The sequence below is a fragment of the Coturnix japonica genome, chromosome 13 (genome assembly GCF_001577835.2).
Source record: "Coturnix japonica isolate 7356 chromosome 13, Coturnix japonica 2.1, whole genome shotgun sequence".
Lineage (NCBI taxonomy): Eukaryota > Metazoa > Chordata > Aves > Galliformes > Phasianidae > Coturnix > Coturnix japonica.
Window position 1 is genome coordinate 14,861,197 of NC_029528.1, and position 11,403 is coordinate 14,872,599.

Genomic DNA, 11,403 nt, shown 5'->3' on the forward strand with positions numbered 1-11,403 from the left:
CCCTCATGTGGTTGGCAGTGCTAGGTCTGATCCACCCTGGGGTACGGATGGGCCTTTTGACTGTCATAGTATATTGTGACTCAGATTCAACTTACCTCCAGCCAGAACCCAAGCTCCCTTTCTGCAGGGCTGCTCTTCAACCTCTCATCTCCCAGTCTGAACATATATGAATGACAGCCCTGTCCCATGTGCAGAATCAAGACTTGTTCTTGTTAAACTTCATGTGCTTGGTGGTTGCCCAACCCTCCAAACTTTCAAGATGTCTCTGTAAAATCTATCTTTGAAGGAATAAACATCTCCCAATTTAGTTTCATCCCAAACTTACTTACCATACTGTCAAGGCCTATTTCTGGGTCACCGATGAAAATATTAAAGAGAACTGGCCTTAAAATGGAGCCCTGTGGAACCCTGCTAGTGATTGGTCATCAGATTGATAGAAGTCCAATTGCTGCAACAATTTGAGTCTGACTTATCAACCAATTGCTCACCTATTGTCTTATATTTTTGTCTAGCCATATGCTGGACAAATTCTATAGAAGAATACTGTGAGAAACAGTATTGAAAACTTTGAAATCCCAAAAGATTACATCAACTGTTGTTCCTTGGTCAGCTGGGTGGGAAGTCTCTACATAGGAGATTAAGCACACTGAACAGGACTTTCCCTCATGAACCCATGTTGGCTGTGACCAGTGACTGCATAGATTTTCAAAAGCTTTTCAGTAACTCCCAGAAAAAATCTCCCCTGTAATTTTGCCAGATACCAAAATGAGACTGACAGACCCACCATTATTGGTGTCTTCAGTTTCACCCTCTTTGCAAACAGTGGCAATGACTGCCAATGTGCAATCAACTGGAACCTCTCCCGATTCCCAAGATACATAAAAAACAATTGAAAGGTGTCTCATGATGACATCAGGCAGCTCTTTCAGTACCCTGGCATGAATCCTACTAGATTTACATGCATCCAGCTGGAGTGGTGTATTTCATAAACCTACTAGAAAAACATCACAGAGACTTTCTCCACAACAACTTTTATTGAAGGAATGGCACTCAGATGTTCTTTTATTTCAGTATTACAGACAAGGTCATCTTGATTTATAAATACACAGTTTATAACTTCAACTCAGCATGCCATGAGAGTTTCCAAATGTTTAATGCCATATCTCATTTCACACCAATAATCACTTATTGTATGTGGGGTGGCAGTAATTCTTGAAGGGAATAGATAAGACAGTTAAAACTGAGTTGGTAAGATAAAAAGAAAAGGGGAAATAAATGTGAGGGAATGCTAGAAAAACCTGGAAAATCATATCAAAATGGACTGACATGTAGAGAAGCCTCAGCAAACAGGAATGAAGAGCAAACATGAAGGTCCTTGGTACATCTCAGTAGTGACTTCAGTGTCCTCTGGGGCAACTTGTGGACTTGTCCTAGAATGCATCCAAATACAACGTACATAGTTTCACAGCTAAGTACAGCTTATCCCAATATTATCAGTGCTGCTCTATTATGAGGCAACCCCAAGGAGAGACATCATCCACATTTTACAGACTCTTTTTGTGCGAGTTATAACTCTCACTTAGAGAACAGTTGGACTCAGAATTTACCCAATCTGAAGATGAGATGCAAGAGCCTATATCATGTGTGGATGAGAGCAACTCCTTGGGAAGCCTTAGTGCAACATATGTATAAACAGTTCTTACCTGGAAAGATATTGACTAGTAGGCAAAATACAAATATCAGAGACAAAGAGATCCATAATCCAGCAAAGACAACAATACTTATACTGCATTGTAAGACAGAGCTCACAGATTCCTTGCCCAGCTGATATGTCAAGCAGCCTATGCTGCATTACCAAGAGCAGAAGATTTGTGTGCCCAGTCTCATGTTTTGTTTTACAGAACTCAGTAAAGAAAAAGTGAGGTCTGCTGCAAATGGGACAAGACAGTAGTGGAACAACAAGGAAATAAACAGACTATAGAAGCATACTGGAAAAGATCATAAAAGAGATGAAAGATGTATTTGCCTACAGGAAAGAAAAAAATATTTTCTTTCTTTTATTCCTTTTATACAGAAGAGGAAAGTAAAAAAACTTTGTTCTCAAAGAGCATAGTGGTGACAATTATGATTATAAGAGAAAAAGCACATTCACTGTGGAGAAAATACAGTGAGGTATCATAGCACATATCCTAATATAACACAGTCATGAAATCTCTGGATGGACAGACACAATGTTAATCAAAATGCAACCCAGTCAGCTGCCCAGCAGATTGGCTGCCAAGGCTGTCCAGAGCTTCATCCCCCATAATCATAGGGGCAGGAGGGAAATCGTCAGCGTGGTTGCCAGCCACCCCCGTGCTGCTGTGCTGCGCTGGCAGGCTGGGCAGGACGGGCTTGAGGAACTTGAACTCGCTGTTGCCCGAGCCCGTGGTGAGGCTGACCTCGTAGCAATAGGCGTGGGGCAGGGTCCCGGCAGCGGCCCCGTCGGCTGCCCATATCCATGTGTGAGACAAGTCACATCGAAAGCCGAGGTCCTACCCCACAAGAAGAAGGAACCTTCACAAGGATCGTGCCCACCCCCATCTCCTGGATATGGGATGTGTTTAGAGTGCAGGGGCTTTACTTACGAATTGCACCACATCTTATCTCATGTATCAACCCTCCCAGCTGCCACTGTGCCAGAATCAGCCGCACCCTGGCTCCCTTTCAATGAGGTGGATCCCCTGGCCAAGGTGCACTCCTCCACAAATGCTTACGATATTTGGCATTCTCTAGGTCCCTCCTGCTCCACATCAAGATTTTGAGTATGAAAGCCATTATTTCCACCACAGTGAGAGACTACAGTCATTCAGAAATTGAGGGGTTGTTTATTCAAACTCTTCCCATGATATTCTCTGAAAAATTAGCAAAGCTCTTCTTTTTTTCCCCACTTTCTGTTTTTCATTTTAATAGGAACTACATCTTCTAACTTGATCTTTCTCACATATACCATAATTTGCTTATATGAGTCTGTAACCATAATACTTGTAACAAACTGCCAGTCTGTTGGCGTAAGCCTAGTCTTTTCTCTGACCTGGGATTTCAATCTGGCACTCTGGCCTCATTCATCCTATTGGTGTCTCTGCCAGCTTCAGGTCAACATTGTGGCCTGTTGCTGATATTTACACCTGGAAAACAAGTCTGCTCCTTGGGCAACCTGCAAAAGAGAAAAACCCATTCCTCATTTCAGACCCTGAAATACATAGCAAAGTATTTGCAGGAGGGTGCAGGCACAATCCCAGAGTCACTGACATACAAGATGCTCTGTTCAGCCAGGTCTGAGAGCAGTAATAGAGCTGGCCTGAAGAAGAATGAAGTCAAGGAAATCCTACATAGATGTAATGGGTGTCAAACAAAGGTGGTTGTTTTCAGTGATAAGGAACAAAAATTTCTCCTTACAGTCAATTAAGTGAGCAAGGAGTATGCTTTTCCCTGGTATTCAATTAAGGAAGCCCATCAAGCCCTTAAATCTCCCTTTGCAGACGACTTTTAGCTTCACTGTTAAATAATCACTTCTGGAACTGCAATAAGAAGGAAATTGGTGATATTCAGTGATATATGGACCTGCCAGGAAGAGAATAGGAGCATCGAAAACTAATGAGTTTCATAATTCTTCATCTATCTCCCAATTTCCGCTGAGCTTACCCTGATCTGCATCTGGTTTTGTACATCAGTAGCTCAGGCTGAAAGTTCTGAACATGCTGAAGCCCAGCCTGTCCTGGGACGGCAGTAGGGAGTGGGGTGACAAGCCAAAAGGAGACTGAAGAGTGACAGAACAAAACTTGGGTTGAAGCTTCCAGAGAGATTGTTGGTCACCACAACAGCTTCTCCAGCAGCCCCAGGCACCGCAGCCTGCTGCCATCCATCACCCACGGCCTGGGCAGTCACTGTCTTGGAGGTGCTCCAGAAACATTGAAGGATGTTGTTGCTAAAGGATGCAGTTTAAGTGAGGAAGATGTTGGTGTAGTGAGATGGTTAGACTGGTAATGATCTTGGAGGACTTTTCCAACCTTAGTTGATTATAGGTCTCCCATGGGCTGGGTCCATCACCGCACTGCCTCGGACTTGCTACTGATCCTTGGCAGAAACTCGTCGCGGACACTGCTCCTGCTCAGCTGTAGCCTGGGTGTGAGTTGGCAGTGCTGGAAGACTGCCGAGGCCACCGCCTCGAAAGACTCCTACAGATGCATGCCCTCATGGTGGAAATACAGCGAGCAGGGCTGCCTGCAGGACCATAACAGCTTCAGCTGGAAGGCCAGATGGCCCCTCTTGCCAAGCTTGTGCTGACGCTGGTCTCCTGGACTTCACCCCAAACGGATGTCCATCAGTGTTCCCCTGCAGAGAGAATCTTCAGCCTGAATCAGATGTTGCCCTCTGAACAAACCTAACTTTTGGCCAGGAGCCACCAGGAATCAGATGACAAAGGAGAAGAAAGTCCTGAACAGTCTAGAATTCATGGATGTCTAAAACACATTGCTTGAAATTCTGAAATGTTCTCCCTCTTTGCGGATAACCTGTTGGTGTTGAAATTAATTTCTGTTAGCTATTTTAAGTGCCAGCTTCTTTCTCCAAAAAGCCCTTAGGCTGGAAAGCTTCTTGGTTACCTCCATGTGCCGCTCCTGATCTGGGCTTTATGCCAATTCACTAATGCTTTCATAGCCTCTACCAGTAAACAAACAGGTTTTGGCCTTGCGAAGAGTATTGCATCCACACATGACACATTCGTGTATTCATGTGCATTAGCGCTCTGCTGATCTATATCTCACACAGAGTGAGCATAGCCGAATGCAGCGCTCGCACACTGTGCAGCAAATTGCTATCTCTACTCTCTATATACAACTGCGTCTTCACCACTATCCTCACCGTCATCTGAGAGTGGTTAAATGGCGCTCAGTGCCATACACAGGCACATAATGGCACAATTAAATCTCCTGAATAGACACTGAATGACTTCCTTAAGGTGGCTGCTAGGGCCTACTCATATAGTTCCAGGAGAGTTTTTAATTAACTGAGATGTTAATGGGCAATTGCCAGAAGAACTGTAGACCCGGGGCTAATAGAATCATCCACAATCAGACCAAGCTAAGAACACAGCCTACAATTAGCATTTTCAGTTATTCTAAATATGGAAACCCCCCACTACGACCCAAGATTTAATCACGTGTAACTGATGCTTCTGCCCTTACTTATAACACTGGTGTTCATCCAGCCCTCTGTGGTCAGGCACATCCCTCCAAACAGACAGCTTAGCCAGGGCATGCAGTTTGAGAGAGAAAAGCAGGCTGTGTGATTGAGGTGACTGAGGCCCTGGCAGGGCTCGTTCTATTAGCGCAGTCAAAGCCATGTAAGAAAAACCTGGAGCATTCTCCAGAGATAGACAGTTCTGCAGCAGGAAGGTCCTGAAGGAGCCTATCTGACATGGAGACAGAATGTGATCCAGGGACATAGAAAGGACAGACAAACCCTGTGTTCTGTAAGAGGGCTTTGAAGCACGTGTCATTAGGTCTTTCTACACGTTTGTTTCCCCATCCCATAATAAAAGAAGTAAAATAGCACTTAGTTGTCTCATAGGGTGTGTGAGGTGCACTTAATTGATATATGCAAACAACTTATATGTTCAGGGAAGAGGGAAGAATAGAGAAGACCTAAATGACTCTCATATTCCTGCATGTTGCTGTGTCCTTGTGCACTGCACTCTTCTAAGGAAGTGCACCATATAACACCTTTAAAAGTAAACCCCACTTCGATGTCAGGCAGCGCCATCCTGCTCTTTTCAAATCTTGATGTACAAGGTGTCTCTGTAATCTTGACCCCTCAATATGCAAGGATCCATTCTGACCCAAGGAGATAGATACATCTTTTGCATGCAGAAAAGCAATGCAAATTAGATTATTCTTCCAAAGGATCCACCTCAAGTCAAAAAATGAATTCAGTTGGAGGGAACCTGGTTTTGCAGAATGTTGCAGCTCTCTACTCCACACTTACTATCAAGAGATTATACAGACACATTGCCAGCCTTTGGATGTGGCTTCTAGTTTTCTTTGTGCTGAATTACTGGTAATGTTATTAAAAAATCACTTAAGATGTGAAATAGGTACTCCTTTCTGAATGCACCCTTATCCGATACTTTGCGTTGTTTTCTCTTCTAGTAGCAGTCTGGACTGCAGTCCTAAGTGCAATGATAGACTCACTTTTTCCACGTGATACTTCTCCTTATACTGCTGATCCTCTATATGATATCAAAGCTTAATAATCCTTTGGCTTTGAGTCCTTATGGCTTTCAACAAGCACCAAACACTTCAGCCGTCCTGAGATACTGCAGGACACACATGCCTGACTGGCGTAATGTATTCAACAAGCTCTCTTGAATTTGCCAGCACCAGAACTACATGCAGAAAACTAGGCTCTGGTGTGCCTGTAAGCACAGAAATGACTGCTGTGAAGAGAGGGCGAAACAAATGTGCATTCAGAGATCTTTTGCATGGCCGAGAGATCTCTACACCTGCTTCTCAGATGGGAAATAATTTGAAGGGTAATGACAGATATATTTGATATGCCACTTGTTGGAATTCTGTTTCATCAAGATGATGGGGCTGCTTCTCTGTAAGAGAGCTGATAAAAAACCATAAAAGAACCCCAAGATAAAATAACAGGGCAAGTTAAACAGGATTGCATCTGCCAGCTCCTTACGTAGCACAGAGCCACACAATGATGAATGGCCCTTCACAGAGGAGCTGTGAAGCTAGGAAGATGGAAGAGGAGGAAAGAAAGGAGTGATGGGAGAAAAACAAAATGAGCTGATTCAGATTACAGCCACTCACAGCCTGGCATGGTGTTGAACTCAAGCTGGAAGAGTGAAGGAACAGGGTGAAGAGCTGAGTGTGCAGTCAGAGGACAGCGATTCCGCCAGTATCAGTCCGGTGCAGAATCTAAGTTAGGAGACCCGTTACGCTAGCCGGGTGTTCTGCAGACTAGTAATGATCCAGTCTGTTGATCTCATGGCATGCCTACAGAATGGATTAGAGTTGCACCCTCAGCAAAGTTCTGCAAATGATAACAAGAGCTGGAAGGACTGGGCGGACATGCTTAGTCCGAACCCTAGGATACTAGTTCCACGAGTTGTGCTGAAGACGATAATCACCACCAGCCCACTGGTCCTCCGAAGCTGTGTGTCGCTTGAACAACACTATGTCACGATACAGAGCGTCCAGATGGAGGGCAAAAAATGCCCACTAGATGTTACATGATATGATGGTCTTAAGGGTAGAGATTACAGTTATTCATTAGGTCTCCTCTGCCCCTGCTTCAACTCATCCAGACTAAACAAAAAAAAAACTGAGTTATATAACTCTCCAACATCCCTTCATTGCCTTATTGAGGAGTTTCTCCAATATGGTGTTCTAACTGGCTCATAGGTCGTCCATTCTTCCACACTATTCTCAATACCCTGGTGATGTGCGTTGAGTAGGTGGGTCGAGCCGCATGTGTAAATTCGGTATGAAGTCAAGGCACTAGATCAGACAGCTAAGAAACTGAATGTACGGGGCGACTAAGGCATCAATAATCAGATACAAAGGGTCATAGAGGAGCCCATTCCGAGAGGAAATAAATGTGATGATAGGAGAGTGTGGGGAACATCGACCACGATGACCATTCGATACTTTCTATTCAAGAATTGAGTGCCTAGCTTCCAGCACAGCGATAGATGATAAGCCTCGAGCACAACATAGGACTTGAGTCATGAGAGACAAACATGAAGTCCTTGATCCTAAGGTGTAGCAGTCGTCACTGCTCGTGGACTTCAGGTGTAAGCCCTACCTGGCAGAGGCATCCTTCGTGTTTACTCATGATGGCCGGCTCGAGAATGCAGTCCAATACAAAAGTACCCGCGAAATAAGTTCACATAGCTCTATTCAGCGCAGCTAAGAGTACACTGCTCATACTTCCCTCGATAATTATCCAGTAGAGACGCGCTAGTTCTCATATGATGGAAATGGCGCAACACCTATACGATTATACGAGCCCATCCATGCACATGAGATTATTCTCTAGCTACGCATCTCCTCTCTTTGTGCGCGGATCTTAACACAACTCGTCAGAGCGTTAGGAAGGACACCGAGTATTGTTGCGACCTTCTATTAAGGACTACTGATATTTCTCGGAATTCTGAAAGATGTATACGTACATCTCAATGAGAGTCACACCTTAGCAAGAGAGGTCTATAGATTATCTATTCGTTAAGTTCAGTGCCATATATGAGTAGCATAAATCCACGTTAAGGCGAGAGCCTTGAAGCTGCTATACCATCTGAGCGAGTACACTATATTATCTAGCGCGTGAGTGGAAATGAGATATTTGTGCTAAGCTAGTAAGCAAAAAGACAAGACTATATTTGCGAGAGACAAAGAGGAGATCACATTAACTCCTTCAGTGACGCGCTCAACAGACGATACTTAAGCATCAATCAACATATACATGATTACAGTGAGCGACTCTCAAAGAGCACAAGGAGACCCCCATGCACCAGATTGCATTAATCGCCTCTATGCACTGAATGTGACTAAAGTCAAGCAACCTATATGCGCTGCGAGCATTACCGAACCAGTGAGCAGAAGAAGATTGAGTTAGTCGCACGGAGTATGGCATGTTTTGTTTTACAGAACTACAGATAAAGAAAAAGTGAGGTCTTGAGCCTTCATTAAATACAATTGGATTCAATTAGCGGCAGAAAATAGTAGGAACAACAAACAGTTCGCACTGAATAAACAGAACCTATACTGTTTCATACAGCGTGCCAGTCATATTGTGTCAGAAGAGATCATAAAAGAGATGAAATGAGGCTGTAATATAAGTGCAATTCCAACTATCTGGACGGAGTTCAGAGCAAATGAGAAAAACTATGTTTTTCTTTCTATTATTCATTGCCTCTGTTAGTACAGATGAGACAATACTATAGATCACAACCCTAGAAATACTTGTTCGGTCATGAGAGAGCACGACCGATCGAGTGAGCTAGCACATTGTATTGTAATTATAACAGACAGAGCAGTGCCAAAGTCATTCACGAGATATAGGAGAAAAAAAATACAGTGAGAAAGTCGTGTCGGTATGTACTGAGGCAGCTGTGGAGGTATCCATCAGCCACAATAGTTCTTCTATTTACAAATATAACACGGGTAAGATCATGGACTTCATGCATCACTTCCTATTGTGATCAACACAGGGTTCAAAACTTCGGACGAGACCAGGCTGATAATAGAAGTTCTAACATGCGTTAGAGTGCAGCAGTTCAGTCTGATCATTCGCCTCGTGTCAGTAGTGATGGTGCGCAGAACACTCTCTGTCTACCTCTGGAGCTTCATCACCTCTCTCATCTAGTATTGTGCGTACAGGAGAGGAATTAAATGAGCGGGTGTCGATTATTCCTTGCACAAGCTCCTGATGCCGGAGCCACCTCCCGGATGGATGCTGTTGCTGCGCTGCCAGGCTGGCAGACGGGCTTGAGGGGTCTACATCTGAGAACTAGCGGCTGTGGCGAAAAGCCCCGGAGCTGAAGCGCAGCGTAGGTGACATGGATGGTGAGGCCTGACCTCAACTCAGCGGGGATAGCTTATAAAATTGAGCAGTGGCTACCTGTGATCCATAACCTATTAGAAGAAGCAAACAGAACCTAAGCCAATGAAAGGAGTCTAGCCAGGTTGGGATTCACTCGTGCTATAGTCTCAGAGCCACACCGTCCTGGATCCCCAAGATAGCTCTTACTAGGCAAACCGGGGCCGTGCTTTAAAAGCACTTAGACAGCAACCGCTAGCCTCAGCTCTAAATGCCTGCTATTTGCTCCTTTCTGCTTGATGACATACATACTACTTACACCTGCGGGCTATGGATTCTCTTGCACGCCTCTGTGCAAGCAACGAAGCGCCGCCAGGGTATCCTAGCACAGCAGCTCAGCCTTATGCTTAGCATATTGCTACCACACAATGCATGTGGTTAATGTCCAGGGCACTAGACTCTGATGGCACGAAGAGTCTGAACAGGAGTATCAGGATAATGACCTAGACATGGTACTCGTCATTTGAGAAAATTGTAACGCCGCACGTTTGTATTGCCACTGATATATAGTGCACCTGAGCGTGCATTCGATGACTTGGTGCAGCCGTCCTCTATGTCCTGGTCACAGAGTACTGCTGAGTACCAGACAGGGCTCTGCTGGCAGCTCATGCTGCTAGAATGTTTATGGTCCTTAACACGAAGAGCCGAGTTTGCAACCAGAGAAGCAGGTCGCTGAGAGTGGCAGCCTGCTCAAGAAGACCCTCGTGTAAGTTGGGTCACAAGCCCTGCGACGGTCGTTGCCCTTTTGACGCGCGGCTATGTGATCTCCCGTTCTTCTAACACCATCGAAAGTCTGTTCTGATTCCTCATACGTTTGATTGCCTTCAGGGCTCAAAGGCCTGTCTTGTCTTCTATCTGTTCGATCCCTGAGTTCACGTCGGTCTGGCCTCCTTCTATGCCGCACCTCCCCGCGGTCCTATTGAGCGTCATCTGTCTACAAGCACGCAATATGACTCATGCCCTGAGGAGCTCCTGCTGGCCCTTAGACTCACGCAGGTTAGCTGATGTACGACAAAGAGGAAACACGTAGTTCCAGAATGACTCCGTGAGAGGCAATAGCAGTTCTGTGTAGGTCATTGTTGTGCCATGACAAGTGACCAACCCCACACTCTTGAGTATCATCCTCAAGCTGGCGTCCCAAACACCGTCTCGCTACGGCTCCGTCTCCTTAACACAGAGGGGCTTCGTCATTCCTCCTCTCACAAGGGAAGGCTGTCTCGAGTTAGACGACCTGGATGCCAAACGAGACTCAAAGTGCCGCGCCTGTGCCTATGTGAGCTATGTTTCTTAAGAGAGAGGAGGTGACAAGGGAGGAATCACAGACATGAGACACCACCATGGGCGTCCGTGTCTCTGTGTGGCGGTTGGTCCGTTCTGTACCACCACCCAGCAGTGCGGTGAGCCACGCTGAACATATAGGGACTGGTAGGCTGCCATGAGCCAGCATGGAAGTAAGAGGGGACCCCGCGTCTGCCGCGCTCACCACCACCCCAGCTGCCTCAGCTGCTCGTAGCCAGCGGACGCAGCACGAACACGTCTCCGTTCTCGGAGTGACGACACGCACGAGCACGGCTCTCGTTCCGGGGGACGGGCTGCCACCAGCGAATAGCTCACCTTGGCGTTGGCTCCCGCGTCCGCATCCGTCGCCTTGACGGCCCCGACGAGCAGCGCGGGGACGTTGTTCTCACGCACGTACATGGTGTACGAGTCTGGTTGAACACGGAGTGCGTTGTCATTCACGTCGGAGACGTC

General features: G+C 45.7%; 1 pseudogene; it reads right to left on the minus strand.

Annotated features, from left to right (window-relative positions):
• Nucleotides 1-1,012: 1,012 nt before the first annotated feature.
• LOC107320278 overlaps nt 1,013-11,403 on the minus strand; it is an 18,686-nt pseudogene continuing 8,295 nt past the window's right edge.